This window comes from Protopterus annectens, chromosome 2.part2 (assembly GCF_019279795.1).
Source record: "Protopterus annectens isolate FY-2018-M chromosome 2.part2, PAN1.0, whole genome shotgun sequence".
In the NCBI taxonomy this organism is placed as follows: domain Eukaryota; kingdom Metazoa; phylum Chordata; order Ceratodontiformes; family Protopteridae; genus Protopterus; species Protopterus annectens.
In genome coordinates this window covers 923,525,026-923,545,635 of record NC_056730.1, presented here as the reverse complement: position 1 = coordinate 923,545,635, position 20,610 = coordinate 923,525,026, and the positions used below count along the sequence as shown (strand labels likewise).

At 38.2% G+C, this 20,610-nt stretch overlaps 1 protein-coding gene and 1 long non-coding RNA gene across 2 annotated transcripts in view; one reads left to right on the top strand and one right to left on the bottom strand.

The window, feature by feature from the left end:
• Positions 1-3,434, top strand: part of LOC122795850 — a 66,867-nt gene extending 63,433 nt beyond the window's left edge. The window contains exons 2-3 of the long non-coding RNA XR_006363872.1: positions 3,064-3,132; positions 3,269-3,434. This is a non-coding gene — a long non-coding RNA (uncharacterized LOC122795850). The remainder of the gene's footprint in view (positions 1-3,063; positions 3,133-3,268) is intronic.
• RASGRF2 (Ras protein specific guanine nucleotide releasing factor 2) overlaps positions 1-20,610 on the bottom strand; it is a 1,933,635-nt gene that overhangs the window by 1,739,159 nt on the left and 173,866 nt on the right. The gene's annotated exons all lie outside the window — the stretch shown is intronic.

Here is a 20,610-nt window from a genome sequence, read left to right as displayed (position 1 = left end):
GTGTTTCTCCTGGTTCATGGTGGGGGACCTGTAGCTAGATATGATGCGGTAGGGTATTTTAACTATAGTTATTTGGACCTAAAGTAGCTCAACAGAGTCGTACTGCTTCACCAGTCTTGATGTATATTTGGATTTATTGAAAATGGATACACCTCCATCTTCGGTCCTTTTACTCTCATTTTGGGGTCTGAACATGTGAAAGACATTGTAGCCTTGTACTGCCGGGGTGCTCTCTGTGGTCTTGATCCAAGTCTCAGTGACTGTACAGACATCAGCATCTTCCAAGGTGAGGAATACTTCCAGGGAGTGCAGTTTACTGTTTAAGCTCCTAGCATTAAGCAGCATGACCTTGTGTTTGTCTCTAGCGGATTTTTTTTTAAGACAAAAGTTTTGTTGTTTTGACATAGCTTAAAAAGGGTACTATGCAGGAGCCAGACATCTTTGCCAGTATCCAAAAGCCTTGAGGAGACAGGTGAAGGCCATCTCTGGCAAAGCATTGTGGTCTATCAACCATGTCTTCCTAGGCTGACAGATACTGGATACCCTTGGAATGACACCAGAAGCTAAGCCAGTGTTTGAAATCAATCATTTTTATCTGTACTGTGGCATCATCCTGGGTGAAGGTAAAATGCTGCTTAGGGCTAGGGCCATACCTGCCTGGGACATGTAATCTGACAGCACTATCATGTCTTTCTTCATAAAGTCCAGAGAGGTACATCTCAACTCATTCACTCCAACATGTACTATGACTGAGTCATAACAGTAATTATTGATGAGTGACTTGAGTCAGTGTGTGACTTGATGGATTATGGCACGTGACAAGCAGCTGACCGTGACCTTCTCCTCATCCAACCTGGTGAGAGGGACATCTGTGTGTCTCCCTGTTGAGTTGCCTATGACCAGGATATTTGGTTTTGAGTATGTGTGGGTTGTTTGCGCTTGAGAGGTCTCTGGTCTTTTGGTAGGCTCTTGTTGAGCACCTGCACATATGTGGGTTTATGTGCCTTGACTTTATCAAGACAGCCATCAGTTGACTCTGTACTGTCCCAAACACCCTTACTGCATGCTGATATACTGCAAGTGTTCTGCCATTATGCCACAGAGTGACAGCTGTGTGCATATTAGCCCTGTTCGCCATTCATCAGGCATCACACATAGCACAGTCTGTGCCTAGTGTACTGTAGTCCCAATATCCATTTAACACATCATGCCATTCATGCACATATGACACAGTGTTGCAACACCTACAGTAGAGCAAAGTAAGTGAGGCTCACCATATTCCCTTTGCCCTGATAAATTCAGTCTCCTCAGCAGGACTGCAACATGTGCTACCGCTTCATCAGGTTAAACCCTCCAATAGGACTGCAACCTGTCATGCCTGCTCCCTGTGCCCTATCACATTTAGCCCCCTTGCTTATTCATTTTGGGCAGTACTACCCTACACACTCTCTGTGACACTATGTGATGATTCCATGAATCCTTGCATGGTCACTGCATTCTTGAGATCCATAACTGGTTGTCATGTATGCTGTCAGTTTGCCTATATAGCAGTACACTATGACATCTGTTATATTCATATTCTCCACATTGTTTGCCATATCGTGGTCTGTAAAACAGTGACTTCACTTTCTATCATGCTAAGCAGGGCTTATGACATGCTACTAAATAATTCAGTGAGATTGTCTGTGAACTAATTGTCGTACCACCTTCAACCACTTTACATTCAAAAAATATCTTTACTCTCATCTACTAACCCAGTGGGAATGCTCTTGCACCCACCCTTCATAATTCAATGCTCTTGCACCCACCCTCATAATTCAAAACTGCCTTACTTCCTTCTTCCTCCTGCTAATAAGTTTCCTTGTATCTGCCTCTCCCATTGTAGTAACTTGCATCCTTTAACTAGCTGCCTAATCTCAAATCAAAATCATTTTTGTATGCTTTACCTAGCAACCTAACTCAAAATGCCTAGGCAATTTCATCAGTAATGTCACTTGAAAGATATACTCTTAATGTGTACATACTGAAACATGAATTACTTTTATAGTAGGTACCACTTGTAATGTTCCATTGATTATGTGTGTTCAAACAGTAATCTGTATAATTCTATAAATGCTGCAATATGAATCACATTTATACTATGTACCATCTACAAACAGTAATCTGTACAATTCTGTAAATACTGCAATTTGAATTCTGTAAATAATGCAATCTGAATCACTTCTATAGTATGTACCAACTGTAACAGTCATCACCAGTATGATGCTCTAACTGTGTAATTTGTTTGTTAATATTGTATTATATATCTAAAACTATGTAACCTTGTTTATGGAGCTTTTCTCCCGGGTCTCCATTGAAAACGGGTTCATCTTGGCCCAATGGACTATCCTGGTAAACCAACTGCAAATAAAATAAATAAATAAACTGCATCCATAATGCAATGCAGTATCAGCTCTGTTCCGTCAATGGGCCCTGCTTCTTCCCTGGACAGAAGGTCATGTACGGTGTGTATTTTCATATGAAACCTGTCTGAGTTACTGTCAGTTTGCATTGTGCTGCTGAGCTTGTGCATTACACTAGTGTTAGCTGGCATCTCAGTATCCTCCTTCCCACTGATATGCATCATATGGTATCTGCAACGTGCAGCCATAGGCCCCCAACTACCATTTTTCTCCTTGATAGACTCTGGCAGAGCTCTTTCCTGGTGCAACGTGAAATGTAAAATCTTTGTTCACCTGCTGCACTGCAATCATCATGAACACCTGATAAGGGACTCTGAAGGCTCTCTTTATAAAGTGTATGCCTGCTGGCTGCTTACCAGGGCAGTGAATGGTGCCACTGGCATTATCCCATCAGGTGAGCTGTGCAGGCATAAATACAGTGACAAGAGGTGTCACCACCCAGAGCCATTGGGAAGATGTCAGGCAGGGAAAGTCACCATGTTATTGTAAGCATTCTTTTCTTGGATTTGTACTGCACAGTTGGTCTGGCACCTGTACGTGTAACTCTCTTCTGCTGTCAGATATATGCTGCACTCATTACTGATCATTTTATATATTTCAGTGCCACAGGAGATTGAAGAGAATAGAATCACCTGCCCGAGGAGATGGGACAAGCTCTTCAGGTGGTGGGGTAAGTGTAGTGTATTGCTGACAGCAATGTAATATTTTAATAAATTGTACAGCACATAACTAATCCTTTATGTTTGTATCTTTTTTTCTTTATTTTTCATTTTTTATTTTTTGGCATTTATTTTCTTTTTTTGCAGGATCATTTATACTGCAGACAGAGGTGAGGCACCAGAAGCCACTATGCTCTACACTGGCCACTGTGCCCACAGCTGGCTTCCCAGCAGTCTCCAGGCCCACATCTCTGCAGGGTTACAAAGGCCTCTCTCTAGAAGGTGAGGAAGATGCCAATGAAAGCTCCTCATCTGGCAGCAGCACAGAAGGGTCCTCCTGGGTCACCCGGCAGGGGTTACATTGGATAGTAATGGCATAGGTGGACCAGGAGCTAGATGATTCCATTGACACTCTGGAGCACTGCCGCTTCCTCATGTGCGTTATACTACAGAGGTGACTGATTTCTGGTGTACTGGATAATTTAAGCCTTTCTCAACCCTCTCTGTCACCCATCATTGTGCTGCGCATCCCTTTGAATAATTTCCTGTCCCTTGCTTGTTGTCCAGTTCCTCCATCACTGCATGTTCACTATCTTTCAGTCTATGCCACTCCAGTGTTGTATGTATCACTATCTCCTTTATCGATCTTTGTTTGTATTCTCTGCTTATTTGTCTGCCCCTGCATCCTTCCCTATACCCTTCTTCCTATTTATGCTTGTCCCATGGTACCTTTCCCCCCTATTCCTATTATAAAAAAACAGGCATTTCTACTTACAAAAGTATAACATACACACACACACCCCACTACTCTTCCCTTCTTGATGCCCATTGCCCTCTGCTTCTATGTTCTGCTTCTTTGTTCCTCTGCTTGTTCCTCCCCTGTGCTATCTCTTCGTTTACTCCACATTTACATGATAACAAGAGGTAGAATTTTCCATTAGTGCCCTTTTATGGGTTGCTGCTCTGCCTGTGTAACCGCTATAGTGTATTATGATGTGTGAATGAGCACATATACTGTCAGGCATGCCACCTGAATGTCACATGATGACTCCTCCCGCATGAGCACATATATTATACTGTCAGGCATGCCACCTGAATGTCACATGATGACTCCTCCCGCATGAGCACATACACTGTCAGGCATGCCACCTGAATGTCACATGATGACTCCTCCCGCATGAGCACATACACTGTCAGGCATGCCACCTGAATGTCACATGATGACTCCTCCTGCATGAGCACATATACTGTCAGGCATGCCACCTGAATGTCGCATGATGACTCCTCCCGCATGAGCACATATACTGTCAGGCATGCCACCTGAATGTCTCATGATGACTCCTCCCTTGGTCAGTTCAGCAGCACAGATAATGTCATTATCACAACTACAAAGATTCATTATGTGGTTCTCTTCCCAGCATGCCAGCACTCATACGCATCAAACATACTATTTATTACTGTGTAGTCCCGTTTTGCTTTTTACAGAATACCCCACAAGTGAGTATTTACACTCAGAATCTAACTTTACCTGTAACAGTTTGTCAGATTGCTTCATATGCTATCTCAGGTTTCATAATCAATGACTTATGTATGTCATATGAGTATTTTTAATGTCACCACAAATCTCACAGTGAGCTTTATCTCTGTAGTTCACATGGATTCCTAAGAAATCTAATAACTACACAAAGCACATCTATTTCCTGCACCCCTTAGTAATGTAGATGCCACAGAACAGTAAAATATTATGAAAATGACAGTGAATACACAGGATGTTAGCAATAACTTGTTTTGTATTAAAATCTAATGTCTCATTACAATGTCTGCAACCACAGTTGTTTCGGTGGTATCTGTGATGTAAACTGTTTGCAACTCAAGTGGTATCATTTTGTATGTATTTCATTTATATAAATGTAAGATTGCCTTTGTCATATGTAAAAATTTAATAAAGATGTTTGGAGGAAGAAAAAAATCTAATGTCTCATTATTTAAGTTTTGGGAAATAAAATTTTGACACTTGAATTTCTATGTAAGGAACACAGCTGTCATCTAGTCTATAGCAGAATGATGTATTGTTTCTCTGCATAAAACAGACACCAATTTGCACACATACTGTGTTTAAAAATAGTTGGTCTGACACTTCTACTTTAAAATACCAGACCAGTTTATTTTGCTATTTTAATATGTTTTGTGCGGCACTTTGTCTAAACTAAGAGTAATGCTGAATATATATACTCCAACGGGACAAAGTCTACCTCATTTACAAAATTCAGCAGACTCTCGCTGTGTTACCTGAATCACTGCAATGGGTAGAGTTCCACACCACCAACAAAAAAAAAATATTATACTGTAACTGAATTCGGAGTTGCACATACACCAAATGCAGGAATAAGCCAAAAGAGGAAGAAGCACAAAAGTAGTTAAACAGATACATTTACTTACAAATATGTAAGCAGCAGGTGTATATTGCAGGTAGGAAATCAGCACCGTTCCTGGCACTTGAGATAATCGCAGAGCAATCAATGATTGCAAAGCAGGCAGTGATGCACACAGACCAAATCAGCTAAAAAAAGCTAACTGTGTGAACATAACAGGGCAAATTAAAACTTAGCATAATGTGCGGAGATGTGTAAAAAACTGAAAGCCTGTAACCTGTGTGGCAGTTAGTGAAGAGGCTTAAGAAGATGTGCTGTTAGTGAGCTCAACTGCTTCTTGTAGTACCGGGTTTGATTTCCTTTGCTCTCATTGGCCTAATGTGGGGCCTTGAGCAAGTCACTTAACCAGGAAGTGCCCTAGTGGGAATTAGTCTAGGCTACTTAATGCTCTCTTGTACTGCACGTCTAGAACAGCCTATGCTGAGTTATTTACATTATTAAAGAGAAATTCAAAGGGGCTAATAAGATACTTCATTAAAGTTGGAAGAACAATTGTAAATGTCTCAAAGCAAACTTCTCACATGAAATATTGCTATACACCTTGTTTTTAGTTGAAAATGTAGAATATGTCCTCCTACTCACAAATGTAGCCTTTCTCTTTCTCTCTGGGCTGTACTTTTTCATGACTTTTACAGCTCTCAGAATAGCATTTTTATAACTTACTAGTATTTTGTAGGGCTTGAAGTAACGGCCCTGCAGTTTCCCTGTGATGCATATCCCAGTCAAAGTGCGTGCTCCTCTAAAGCCATTTGTATGTAACTTGATTTCCCATGATGGCAATGTCTGACAGTATAGATAATCACTGGCTTGGTGTCCTTCTAAAACTACAGATTTGGTCTTCCATCCTTCTGGGAGGACAAGTCTGGTTAGCTGCTCTTCTCACTGTCTGGTCCAAGACTTAAGTGCAGTCCTTAACACAGCATCCAATAGTACTATTCATCTTGGATCATGGTGCAGGCATCTGTTCATCTCTTCTGCTTCTGATGTGGTCTACATCATCTGGATTTTCCAGAATATGCTGGTCTTCATCACAGTTCATCTGACTGGTTACCTCTAGGCTGTATTATTATTGGCTGCCATGTTGCATTTAGTCCACACGTCTTCTTCAGATGCCCTGTTCCATGCCTACTGAACACATCATACCCTACTTCTAGTAACAGTATAATCTGGGTGCATGCTAGCATTTTGATAGGCTCTTGCCAGTACAAAGGGCTTGTGCCAAATATTATATTTTGTCATGCATGTTTTGAAATCTGCTAATCATAAGCATAGCTCCAGTTTCTACTTTTCACAAAGTTCAGTCCAACATGGCAGATGCCTCATTTGTGGTTGCATATATAACGTATGTATATATATATATATATATATATATATATATATATATATATATATATATATATATATTTATTTATTGATATTTGCTAACCAGGTTAGTCCAGCTGGGCCAGGGACCCTTTTTCAGTGGAGACCCGAGGAGAAAAGCTCCAGTTACAAACAGTTTAAGTTTACATAACAGCTTAGTTTGCAATTAAAAAACAATTACTATTAGACAAGAATTAAATGAAGGGGGAAGGTAAATAGAAAGTACTATTTATTTATATTTATTTATCATTTTTCTACATGAATAGAAACTGTCCAGTTTTTGTAGTAGTGACTTTTTTTTATGGACTCAAAGCTTTTAGTGAATTTATAAAAGTTTGCACAAAGCTATCTGCCAGCTCTTTGGTCACTGGATGGTAGAGTGCTGAAGAAAAGTGTTTTATGTTACTTGTCTAATGAAAATGTAAGTACTGTAATGCAAACTATGGCTAACTATTATTTATAACTTGCTTGTGAAACCCATTTATTCTCAACACTGTTCTCAAAACAGGTGTTGATCATATGTAGGCCATTTTATACCATTTTAAACAGGCATCACCTTATTATCCGGAAAAATCCTCCAAAGTCTATATGCACACACTGTTATGATTCTGTAGGCCATTTCCAGAGGTGCAGTGGTGTTGCTTCACCAGTTGACATCCTATGCACCTTTGACATACATTTCTAAATTTTGCCAGTCCCAGCAAGCTCATGTAACTTTTTGCTATGGGATTCATTTCACTTTACCAAGATTACCCTCATGCAATGTTTCTTATATGTGGAACTACAATTTCATAAGATCCACAATCTTGCATCCAGGGGTCTATATTATGTGATCGAACAGTCAAATGTTCGAACACGTATTAATCAACCCCTAAATATGGAACCATCAGAATGTCGAACGGTTCAATGGAGATCTCCATACAGTGCGAACATGGAAGTTTTCCATTGTCTGCACTGTAGTGCTTTCTTGGAGTTGGTATATTTAAGTAGCATGGGGTGTGGTGGTGCAGTGGGGCTTACCCTCCTGCTTAGAGCATTTTAATAGTTTGGGTGTTTTTTTGCCATTCAACATTACGGCTTTTTGATATTTAGGGGTCGATTATTATGTATTCAAGCATTTGACTGTTCGATCACGTAATATAGACCCTGCATCCAGTACTATGTGCTGACTCACAGACCACTCTTCCCTCCAGTTTGCAATTGAAGTGCATAGTTTAATACTTCTCTTGGTCACACTTTTATTACAATTTCTTATGCTTTGTACAGCACATTGTCTAGATAAGTCTGTCTGCAAATAGTGTTGGCTGGCAACTCTGCTCTTTAGGATGCAGAGTATATCTCACATGGATCCTCGGTGCAGCATCCCTTGTGTTTTTCACATGGTTACTTGAGCAGCCCATCAGCATTAGAGGCCCAGTTAATCCCCTACTACTCAGTGTGTCAATATGCACTTAAATCAGGGATTAATGCTGAAGTCTGTCTTCTGCCTTTTGTGATACTTCTTCTCTTGGTGTGAGAATTGCACCCTGAACCTTCTTCATAGGTACTGGTGAAACTTCACTGCATCTCACACTGGGCTAAGGGCTTTTCAGTCAGTCTGGTAATGTTTCCTTTAGCTGAGGGCTATAGCACAAGAATATTGGGTCTGTGTGTACAATGCAGGAACATGCAGAATAAAATTGTGTCAGTTTCATAAGGCAGAAAGTTATATGCTGATCAAACAGAAAAAAGTTCAACCATCCACACTGACCATGTTGCCTGTTGTTCTGCAGACCCATTTGAAGTAACCCATCTACTCACATACCGACTCATTACGCAACAAATCATTTAATGTGCATTATTAATATTTTTATGCCCCCCATGCACACATGCCTTCCAGCTGACCGTCTGCCACATTCTGTTCCAATTACTCCTAACGTTTGTGCCCTTTTTCTAGCTCCTGGGGCTGCAAATTCTTCAGACACAGATGAGCTAGGAAGGGAACAGCAAATTATGGAGCAGAACCTCCAGCAGCATCATATGTGCAGTCGTGTACAAGGGGGTGGGGCTGAGGATTTTTGCAGTGCTTTAACTGGGCAGAGTTGTTGATATCACACACATCATCACATGTAATGGTGGTCAGCTCCAGCTCTATTCTGGAATGCTGAATTCTTAAAGAAACTCTGTCTTACAACCATGGCACAATCCCTATCACCAGAGGAGTTCCAAATCACATGCAAAAATCCCTCCCATGCAGATTATTCAGCAATTCCTCTAAAAGTACATCATAGAAACATGATACTTTATTCTACATACAGATATTCAACAATGCCAATTGTACATCAAAGCAATGAATATTATTACAGAAGAAAGGTAAGTAACCAAAGCCATACTAAGTTGTCAATCTGCAGTACTTACTGTTGTTGTTTCCACTTCAAAAGTTGTCACCAAGAAGTTATTATTATTTTTAAAAAGTTCACATAATACAAACAAAGGAATATGAACTTAATCATGTGGTGCTAAAAGACATACTGCATATAATGTCAAATTACATATTCAGTTCTTCCCAAAAGCAGACAGGATGTGAGGCATGAAAGGCATAAAAGAAAAAAAGATAACTGGGTCCCTCTACATCTATTTTATCTGCAGTTGGATTGTTCAGTAGATGCTTTTTACCTGGAGAAAGTTATATTATAAATATGTTTTGGAGCAGTAGGAGCTGTTATCTGGCACAATTTATCTACATTTGTGCATTTCTACTTAGACAATCACGTCTTGGTAGAAAATGAATGGAAATTAGTATCTAATGATAAATAAGGAGTTGCAGAATTTTACAACATGCTATAGATATAATGTTAAGGGTAAATATGTGAAGTCAAAATGAATGATGAAGTAATTTGCTAACATTTACAGAAAAAGTAAAGCAAATACGTACTAGGGAACAATTAGACAGTAAGCTTAGAAGCACTCTCAAATCTTCAACAGACTTACTTACGACCTTGGCTTGACAGGCATCAAATATCTGACTGCAGTAAAAGACAGGACACCAAGCAAGGTTGAATAAAACAAAATTTAAACTAACTCATAATGTAACTACTGCTTAATAAGTAAACGTCAGCAGACAGAATTAAAAGAGAGTGAGCAGTGCAGGATGGCAAAAGTTCACTGTGGAGCACTGTAAAAGTTATTAAATAAGCATTCATAAACCTAATGTAGCTTTTAGTTAAAACAGTTCAGACTTTACAATAATGTCGTGAGAACAAATAAAGACGTCTTAATCTCTTTCGGAAACCCAGAGTTAACCAATCAAAGTCATGCTCGCACAATGTTTCATGTTAAATACTGACTTAAAGTTTACATTCACTGAAGCTATTCTTCAGTGATTCTTGCACAATAACAGAAAACTATCTACGACAAATAATGGGCCAGACAAATGGCCACAGAAACAAAATGACATGATTTTGGAATGGAGTCACTCATTAACATGATCAGTGGATTCTCAATTTATTTTGTTTTTATTTAATTTAGTTATTTATTCCTATATTAAAGCAGTTAAGTGAGCTTGTTGCTATGGATGCTATTCAGGCCCTACCAGGGCAGCAGACCAAAATTCTCTATAATTGGATGCTTCAGTCAAACAACCACCATGCTTTTAGGAGGTGGAAGGAACTAACCAGAAAAGCCCTTCACAGATAAAGGAAGAACATGGAACACAGAGAGGGACCAGAGATCAGGACTGAATCACGGAACTCCTGCAATTAACATGCAAGTGTAGTAATGAGTTTCTAAACCAAACAGTCTGACTGAAATACAAATTAAATCCAAGCTGCAAAGAAATAAAGAGGCATGCCAAACTGTTTAAAACAGTCACCACCTTTACGTAAAATGGCCTAAATTTCAAGGCCAGAAATAATAACACAGTTTGTTGTAGCAGCACACAGTTCATCAGCCAGAGTGATACTGACCCAAAGGTACAGAACTCAGGGTACCATGGGAGAGACAAATAGGCCTAGCATAAATATGGCTACTGGGAAAAAGCTGCCCCATTAGAAACAAGGAAACAGACCTTACAATACAGCACACTAAAATTAAATCAAACTGAGCAAGTCAGTAAAGCAAATATTCACTATGGAGACTATAAGACTATTCACTATAAGACTTGTTAAGCAAACATTTATAAACCTCATATAGCTCAGCAAAAGAATTTAGGTTGCACAATAAGTTTTGTAAGAATAAATCAAGGAAGCTTTCTCTGTCAGAAAGCCTGAGTTATCAATTCAAAATTACCCTTGCAAAATATTAAATGTAAACTAGTGACTCAGAGTTTAACTTCACTGTAAATGCTTTTTTAAAGAGTCATGCAGAACTACAGACAACTGTCCACCAAAAATAAAATTGTTTCAGATGAATAGTGCCATATATATCTAGTCACATCATCTGAATGTAATGATTTATGAATACAGTTATTTAATAACCTGACCAGTGGATTCATGAGTTTTTTTTTTCCAAAATGTACTTTTATTTATCCTTTTATGAAGAGGTTAGTTGAACTGTATCAAAAAGTAACCATATGAAAGTTACTGAATAAAAAAATATATATATGTATATATCTATATATATCTATATATATATATATATATATATGTATATATATATATATATATATATATATATATATATATATATATATATATATATATATATATATATTTATAAAGAAATTGATTGGCTTAGCTCTGAGTTACAAAAACAAAGATAATCATAAAAATTATTCTGAGTAGTTTTTTTTGGCTAAGCTTAAAATAGTCTGCAGACCAATTGCCTAGTACCTACCTATAAACCTATAAAATACAGCATATGCTTTGAAACATTATACATTAAACATAAGTTATTGCATGGATCTCTCCCTATCAGATGATCAAGTTTTCAGAAACCTGAAATTCATATGGTCCAGACCATATGATCGAGTTTTTGAAAACTTGAAGCTTTTGAATGGACATCGCAGTACAGGGAGGACTAGGAAATTTGTCCTTTTCTTCAATGCAGTGTTATCTCTGTAGACTATAGACCCATTTTTTTGATGTTCAAGTTTTCAGAAATTCGATCATATGGTCTAGTCCATATGAATTTTGAGTTTCTGAAAACTCGATCATCTTACATAGATATATATATATATATATATATATATATATATATATATATATATATATATATATATACATGTAACACACACACACACATATATATATATATAGATATATTATACATACATACATGTATATATATATATATATATATATATATATATATATATATATATATATATATATACACATTATATATGTGTGTGTGTGTGTGTGTGTGTGTGTATATATATATATATATATGTATATATATTGTCACAGGTCAGGTTTTCTGAAGTAGCTAACTTCAAAATTAGAATTACAAAAAAAGCTGCAACATTATTTATATTTACAGATTCAAAAAACCTCTGTAAAGGAAACAAGTAAAATTTCAGCAGTACATAGGAGAGAGCTATATTCAAGACTGATTGCTGCAGTGAACAGAGAAAATGGTTACAAAGAATTCTAGAAGACAGGGTGAGAGAAGAGTTGAAGTGAGGAGAGGGTGGACAGGTAAATAGAGTTATGGGATGATTCCTGGGTAGTGAACTATTAAAACAGTATTTACATACTTTGAAACAAAAACATGTTTTGCAATGAAGGTTTAAGGAACATCTATGCTGTGGAAGTATTTGCTTGATTAAGAACATATAAAGAGTACAACGTGATGTGTCAGCTGATGCCTGAATTTTTGAAAGGATTCCCTGGACTTTATGTTAGCAGCCAGGGATTCTCAGATCTTTGGGGCTAGTATGGAAAATGCACTTTCAGTGGAGTTTATTACAGAGTGCTGTTAGGTTGAGCTTTGGGGTGGATGGGGGTAGTGATCTTAGATTATACATGGAAGATACTTCAGTCAGTCTGCTGGCAAAGAAAATAAATGAATCAAGACTGAGTAGTTTGGAGACCAGATTGGGCAGAAGGAGATTTTAGAGTAGATAATTAACCAAAACGTGTTTAGAAGCTAGGAGGAAAACATGCAAACTTCACACAGTAAACTGATATCAGAACTGAATTCCACACATAAAGACTTAAAATGTAATACACAATCATGAGGTTCTAAACTAAACAGCCTAAATGAAACAAAATGTAAATCAAAAGCATAGATAAACAGAAATGCCGAACCGCTGTAAACAGTTACTTCCTTTACATGTAACAATGTCCCAAATTTCAGTGGCAGAAAGGGTAACACAGATTTTAATAGCAGCAAGAAGCCCAATAAGCTAGAGTGATAATGGTCCAATATGGAAAGAAATCAGAGTAATTATGTGTGGGTGGGGATGGGGTGGGGGCAAAAGGTCAACCAAACAAATGGTCCCCTAAAACAAAAGTGCCTCAGAATAAAAGACGGACCCAGACTTTACAATATACCACACTATATATCAGGCCAGTTTAATTTAAGGAAAATGGCTAAAGTTTTAACACTGTCAGTGCAGCCAGCCAATTACCAAGAATCACTCGTATTAATATATTTCACTACAGTCCAGTTCGTATGGCAAGACTCCAAAATCAAAATGTGTTCATCTTTGAGAACTAAAGTGTCAAGGTGCACTAGACTAAGTAACTGACTTCAGATTGCATAGTAAGAGTCAAATATATCACAGACCATTCCATTCCAAACAAAGCAAGCCTCTGCAAATAATCATACATTAACAGAAGTTCAAAAATATCCCAGCTGAAAGGTAAACAACTGTTCCAGGTTTCAGCTAAAGCACCACCACAAATATTACGACTCAAATGTAGGTCAAGTCCAAACAATAAAATTCAGATAGCTATCTATTACAAAAATTGTCTGTGTAAGTGTCAGCTCCAAGTTCCAGTTAATAACCCAGTTACAAGCCGAGAATAGTTAAGATGAATTCAGCCATGGGCACAAATCAGTCTAACATCACAGTTAAATAGTAATAGCAAAGGGTGTGGATGGATTGCAAAGTACCTAAAACTAACAAAAAGACACCATCAGCAATAAATTCCATTCTAAAATAATAGCCTGTATCCAAAGCTGAGAGCAAAGTACATCTGTTAAACTGAATTCAAAAACTAATTTAGGAAAATACTAAGTTGCAATGTTTGAGACTGGTCACAGGGATGGGAAGTGAGTAAACGAGGTGCCTTAGGAAGCGAGGTGAGAGATTATTGGAAGCAACTGACAATGTTTTTTATGTTAGACAATGGGTCACTACCTCAGTTTCTACTTATCTTGTGAAAGCTGAACATGGTAAGTCTTTGTGAGTAGTAGGGAGAAACACTGCAATTTCAGACTTTAGTAGAGGAAAGTCAGTTCATCCTTTCTAATCCATGCTCTTCCAAACAATGGAAGCCTTCTGCTGTTAAAAGACTTTAAGTCAAACACGTACGCTATGCTTTATTACTTCATGGGCACCTTAACTTGTTTTCAGGGAGGCAGTTTTTTTCCTCTAAGTTTGCAACAATAGTTCATCTTTTGTACAGCTAGAGCAAAAATAATTTTTGATGTAATTTTACAAGATGATCAGTGATTTTATTTGATTTTATTTGCTTACATGTTTGTTTATTTATGCTTTGCCTGGTTAGATCTACAGGACAAAGATCATTTACAGGTTTACAGGAGGACCCAGGGAGAAAATCTCTACTGCAATAGAAAAACAATAATACAAACAGCTTGGAGAAAATTTCACAGATGCAGTGACAGCAATATAAATATATTATAGAATTGTTTGAAACTTATTCCCTGGGACTCAGAAACACTGGCCACACTGTGGTACGCAATTATGCATGACAAGTGGCCACACATGGGGTGTGTATGATTCACAGACACACTGAGCATGAGTGCTGGAAGCTGAGCAGCAGACCTGCTCATGGCATATCCCAATGGCTGTATAAACAGATGGTAATGAGTAACAGTATTAAAATGAGGTGTTCCACAGATGCAATAGTGTAAAACAAGATGGTGGGATGATCCAGAACATACAAAGAGTGCAACGTGATGTGACAGCACAACTAAAGACCTCAGAGAAAAACCCACAAACATGCAGAGGACTCACAGAAATATGCTAGGGGATGTTATAGATGAATCTGTATATGCAACAGGCTGTTATTGTCACTATGGACCATGGTTGTGTGCATTGTCACCCTCAAAAGCACCATGCCATCTAACCATCCTTTTCACTGCCTTAATAACACTGTCAGCATAAACTGTGTTGGCCTCATGTGCAGCCCCATAGCTGTCATAGATTACCCATTCCAGAGGATACAAACGTATGTCTGACTTTACATATACTAGCTGCAGGGACCTTTCAATGATCAAGAGGGGACACAGTGGGGTATCTCAGGCATCTGCCTTGAGAATCCTCCATTAGTTTCTCAGTGCTATACTGCAGCATGTGCAGAAGCATATATGGTTTCCACATACTACAGAAGACAAAGCCAACATCATAATGGATTTCTGTGAAATAGCCCTTTTCCCTGAGGCACTGGAAGATGAAAACTGCACCCACATTGAAACAGAAACCCCACCTGGTGATTCAGCAATAGCTGCAGCACTGCAACTCAGTCTAATGGACACATCCATGACATTCATGGAAAATGAGTAGACATCCCATGAGCACCCCCCCCCCCCCCATGGAAGTCATATCTACCAGGAATTTCAGTGGTAGTACAAAGGCCCTGGCTAGATGTAGGTGTGCTGAGTGACTGGGAGTGGCACTCATTGTGTCTCTGCCACTACTGCCATGAGCTCAATGAAGCCCTCTCCTGTCCTTAGGCACATTCATACCTGATGCTGCTGTGGATGTGCTGGCACTGTCTAACCATGATACCAACAGTCCACATCCACTATGGATAACATCTGTGGTGGCAGAGGTGAATCTGCTGCACGGACCATGTATTTCACAAGGCATGTGAGCCTGGGAGGACACACTCTGCACTGGTAGGTGATTGATTCCGCCAAAAATGTCACACATATGGGGCACGCATTCCCAGTAGTCATCCTGCACACCTTGCAGTATTCATATCACTCTTGCAAAGCAGAGGCATAGTGAGGGTGGAGCGAAGGGGGCAGCCACCCTGGGTGTAACATATTAATGGGCAGAGGCATAGCAAGGGTGGAGCAAAGGGGCAGCCACCTTGTGTGTAACATATTAATAGTCAGAGACATAACAAGGGTGGAGAGAAGGGGGCAGCCACCGTGGGTGTAACAAATTAGCAGGCATGATCAGCAGATGCCAATTAGCAGTGTAGTACTGATGTTCAGAAATGAATGCTGATATTACATTTGCAGGCAGGGCTGAAACACTTTAGCACTCTGCATGTGGTATTTAGCTCAGCTAGCCACTTGTTACATTTGTAGCTAGTGGTATGCTACGTTTTGTAAAGCAATAACATTTTTTGGCCCTCCGCTTAGAGCTGAAGAGGATCACAGTCAAGGAAATTGACAGGGGCTGGAATAACTAGCTACAGATTTGCTACAAAGGCTGAGTTAGTGCTAGGCTGTGCCTCTTTGATAGCCCTGTACATGTACTAGGTAAGACTCACTGACAGAGCTATTTCAAGGAGAGGGCAATATTCATGCCTTCAATGTGCACCAATGCTCACATCCATGATGTCACCCCTCACCCTATGAGGCCTGTAGTAAACACGGATGGCTGGGCCACACAAGGGTGGGTACCATACTGTCCTGACTGAAAGGGTTTATAGCAACCTGTCCTCTCTGTGTGGCTTGTGTCTCATAGGTGTCCACAGGCACAGAAGCTGTTTCCATGGTGTGGGGAGGGGATCTTGTGTGCACAATTGCTGTATCCAGTACAAGCACTCTGTCCCTGGCTATGACAGCTGTTCATCATAATTATCTTCAGAGTTGGATGAGTCTCAGTCCTCAGGCAGTGGAAGTTTCAGTCACAGTTGAGTGTACAGGTATAAATATCCTCACATCTCTCATCTATCCCAGATGGTGCAGACCAGTCCTCAGTTTGTATCCTACGTTGTCCCTGTCCTTCAAAAGATTTTTGATATTCTGGTAAATCATAGAGAATTGCAGTCACTGAACTGTAAATTAAACAACTGTAACTAAGATGTGTACTGGGCTCTTTCTACTTTATAACTTCCTTTCCCATCTAACCACTTCTATGCAGACATCAACATGCTGAGAAACATCAAAGCATGTACATGAGCCATATTTAATTTATCTCCTTCCTCAGCCACCACTGGGGGATACATTCTCTCGCTGCAAGTCTTGCTTAGGTCACTATCAGGTTTCTTAATTAGCTGCTGTTGTCACACAGCTTTTCTCCTGTGCTAATTGTTAATGACCTTAGAGCTACACCATGCCCGAACAGTAAACAGCAGCCGACTCAGCAAGACTGTAGCCATCATGTTTTTGAATCCCAGGGATAGAGTTGTATCAATTGCGAGAGCACACTGGTGAAATAGAGAATCAGTATGTATCCATTAGGCTGTAATATAAATACATGACGCTTATCCCACTATATTACATATAAATATTAGAGACTTTATTCAGTTATACAAGTATGTATGCATGATCTCATAAGACAGTAGATACTGTAATTATGCATATTTATACACACAAATAATAATATACATATATATATATATATATATATATATATGTTTATTTATTTATTTATTTATTTATATATAGATAGATACACACACATGCACACATACACTCACACTTCTGTCATTAATATTTAAATAAAACAAACAAAATTGTTATCTTGCTTCCTCTCACTTAAGCCTCCATTTTCACGAGGAGATAAAATCTTAACTGTCACTCAAAACATTATATAAATAGTATTAGAAAAGGAATATTGCTGAGCACACACTAATTGTAAAATGGAATATAGGTCCATAGGCATCTGTTAGGCTACTGATCTGTCAGGATCTTAAGAAGCTTAGCCATTCATTCCCATGGTAGTTTTTATCCCTTATAATTCTTATATTTTGCATACAAATAACCCAGAGACTGGCAGAACAAGGACATGTCTGGACATTTATTTTTTGCCCCTATCCAAGAGGGACATGAATTCTAAAAAGAAGATGAATTCTGCAAAATTACATTTGAATATGATAAGACAAGTACTTTGCCTTACATGGAGTACAAGACTGCTCCTTGGCTCCCTTTTGAAATGTCAGCACTGTAATACCAATTGCCAACAAACTGAAAAAAAAATGTTTAAATCTTGAAGAGCAAATCTCAAACATTGCTTTTCTTTATTAAACTTTTTTTTGCAGGCAGTCCCCAAATTTATATATGCCAACTCTGAGATGACCATACCACAGACAAAAGGGAATATTCCAGGAAATGTTAGTCTCGGACTTAATATATGGAAGCCTGTTTTTTGGCCATTCAGTGTCCATGTTTCAGGATTCGCTCTAGCAGGTCCCAACATTTCAAATGGCTACCTTGTTACATAGCAGAGAAATTCTCTATGCTACATACCTATCCCTGCAAAATATTCTATTTATGCTGCAAAAGAGATTGAGATCCCTTGAACAGGTATTCATGCTGCCATTGGACTTTAACTGGACATATCATAATGAATTCTTTGAATTTCTAAAAATAGGTGACTATTTAGGCTTCTTAAGTAATGAAGATGTCTCAAAATGATACATTAAATGTCCTACTGATGTTGTGTTTTATGCTACTCCAAAACACACGTAGTCCTCCTGGTAGGTTGATAGTCTCTGGAGAGAGTAAAGATTTTGTTCATAAGTCAGAGTCATACATAAATATTCAAGTGATGCAGTTTGAAAAGTACAGAATATAAAATGGCAGGAAACATTTTTATTGCCTAACTTTAGATGTCAGATGTTTATATTCTAGTGCACCGTATGTATTTGGTTTACGGTAGTGACAGAATTTTTAACTGAAGGACACGTTTCTTTTTTGCTGCCTTTGCTGCATTTTTGTTTTTCACACGGAATCTTTATGTTTGGTCAAAAAGTGATTCTTTTCTTTCACCATATGCTAATACTATTCTTATGTCAAAATTTGAAGAGTTTTATGTAGAATTAATCATTTATGTTTCAAAATGTAGAAATAGATATGTGCATTATACAGATGATTTGTTATTTTTGTGTTAAGGAAGTAAAGTTGATGCCGAATAGTTTACTAAAAAGTTAAATAGCAATAGATGGGTATCAAGTTCACCCATGAAATCATGAATAAATCTTTTGATTTTTTGGATTTGAGAATTTATAGTAGTGTGGCTGACTTGATACAAACCATGTTATTTTAGAAAAAAACATGGGCTAACACAGTTTTACATGTAAACAGTGCACATCATTTAATTACATTCTTTCCACTGGATGAATTCATTACAGCTAGGCATAATGCCACAGATCCAAGTCATTTGAAAGAGATATTTAATGGTATTCAGCATAAACAGGGGTGACACACAAGAAGCTATTGCTAAAGCCAAAACTAAAGTTTAGCAAGGTGAAGCTGGCAGTACAGATTACAGTAGGTGGAGATAGACTAGTGAGAAAGAAATTACCTCAGAAAAAAAATAACTGTTGTGTTTCTAAATATACCCCATTTCATAGTATTTTACACAAATTAGAAGGAACTGTAAATTTGAGAAAGTCATTACCTTACACACCTGTATTTTTGCTAGACCTTTGAATATAGGGTAATGTCTTATGGGGTAAATGCTATCAAAGGCAGCTGTATATGTGTAGGTATGCAAATAGGGAGAATGCAGAATGTGCAGTTATGTCTTGAAAACTCACATATGGGAGAAAGTGTTAAGCTGAACAAGAGATATTTTTGTAAAAACAGTAATGTCTATGTGATGAAATGTGTCTGCAATCCAGCTAAATGGTACATAACACAAACTATGTATACAGTCAATATAAAAATAAAAACACATGGTAGAAAAATGACAAACTCTGTCAAGTCCAGTAATTGCACATGCATTACTAGAACATGGTTGTTGTTTTAATTATTTCAGGTTTTTAGCTATAGCTTCAGATGGCATTAAATAAATTAGAAGCAAACAATTCTAAAATATAACAGTGCGATACCAAGAGGCATGAATTTACAGGACATTGACATTACATAATATAAATGTTATAGGTTTTGTCATTCAGTATGTAAGGGATTGTTTAAAAAAAACACAGGTGTGTGTGTGTGTGTGTGTGTGTGTGTGTGTGTGTGTGCGTGCGTGCGTGCGTGTGTGTGTGTGTGCGTGTGCGCGCGCGCATGTGTGTTTTTAAGAAGAAAATTGCCAGTGGGTGATAATACTATTTATAAAGTGTATTGAGTGGCAATGATGATTTGTCTCCCTCTGCAACTGGAAATTGATATCCTAATGAGTATGACAGTGGGTTGGTCTGCTTTACTTCCAGTTACATGTTAGAAGTATGTATATATACATATATTTAGATGTACTGTAATGATTCCTAAGAAAGTTGTATCAACAGACCAGTTTCTGATATTGTCTGTAGTTAAATGCAAGCTACAAGCATAGCCAAGATAACGGGAAAGCTTAGAAATAATTCAGAGTGAGAACATGAAATGGGCAGAAATGGAAGTGGAGAAAGTGGCCTGGGAGGTATACAAGGGTCTAAGATGTGTAGGGCTAGTTGTAGCTTG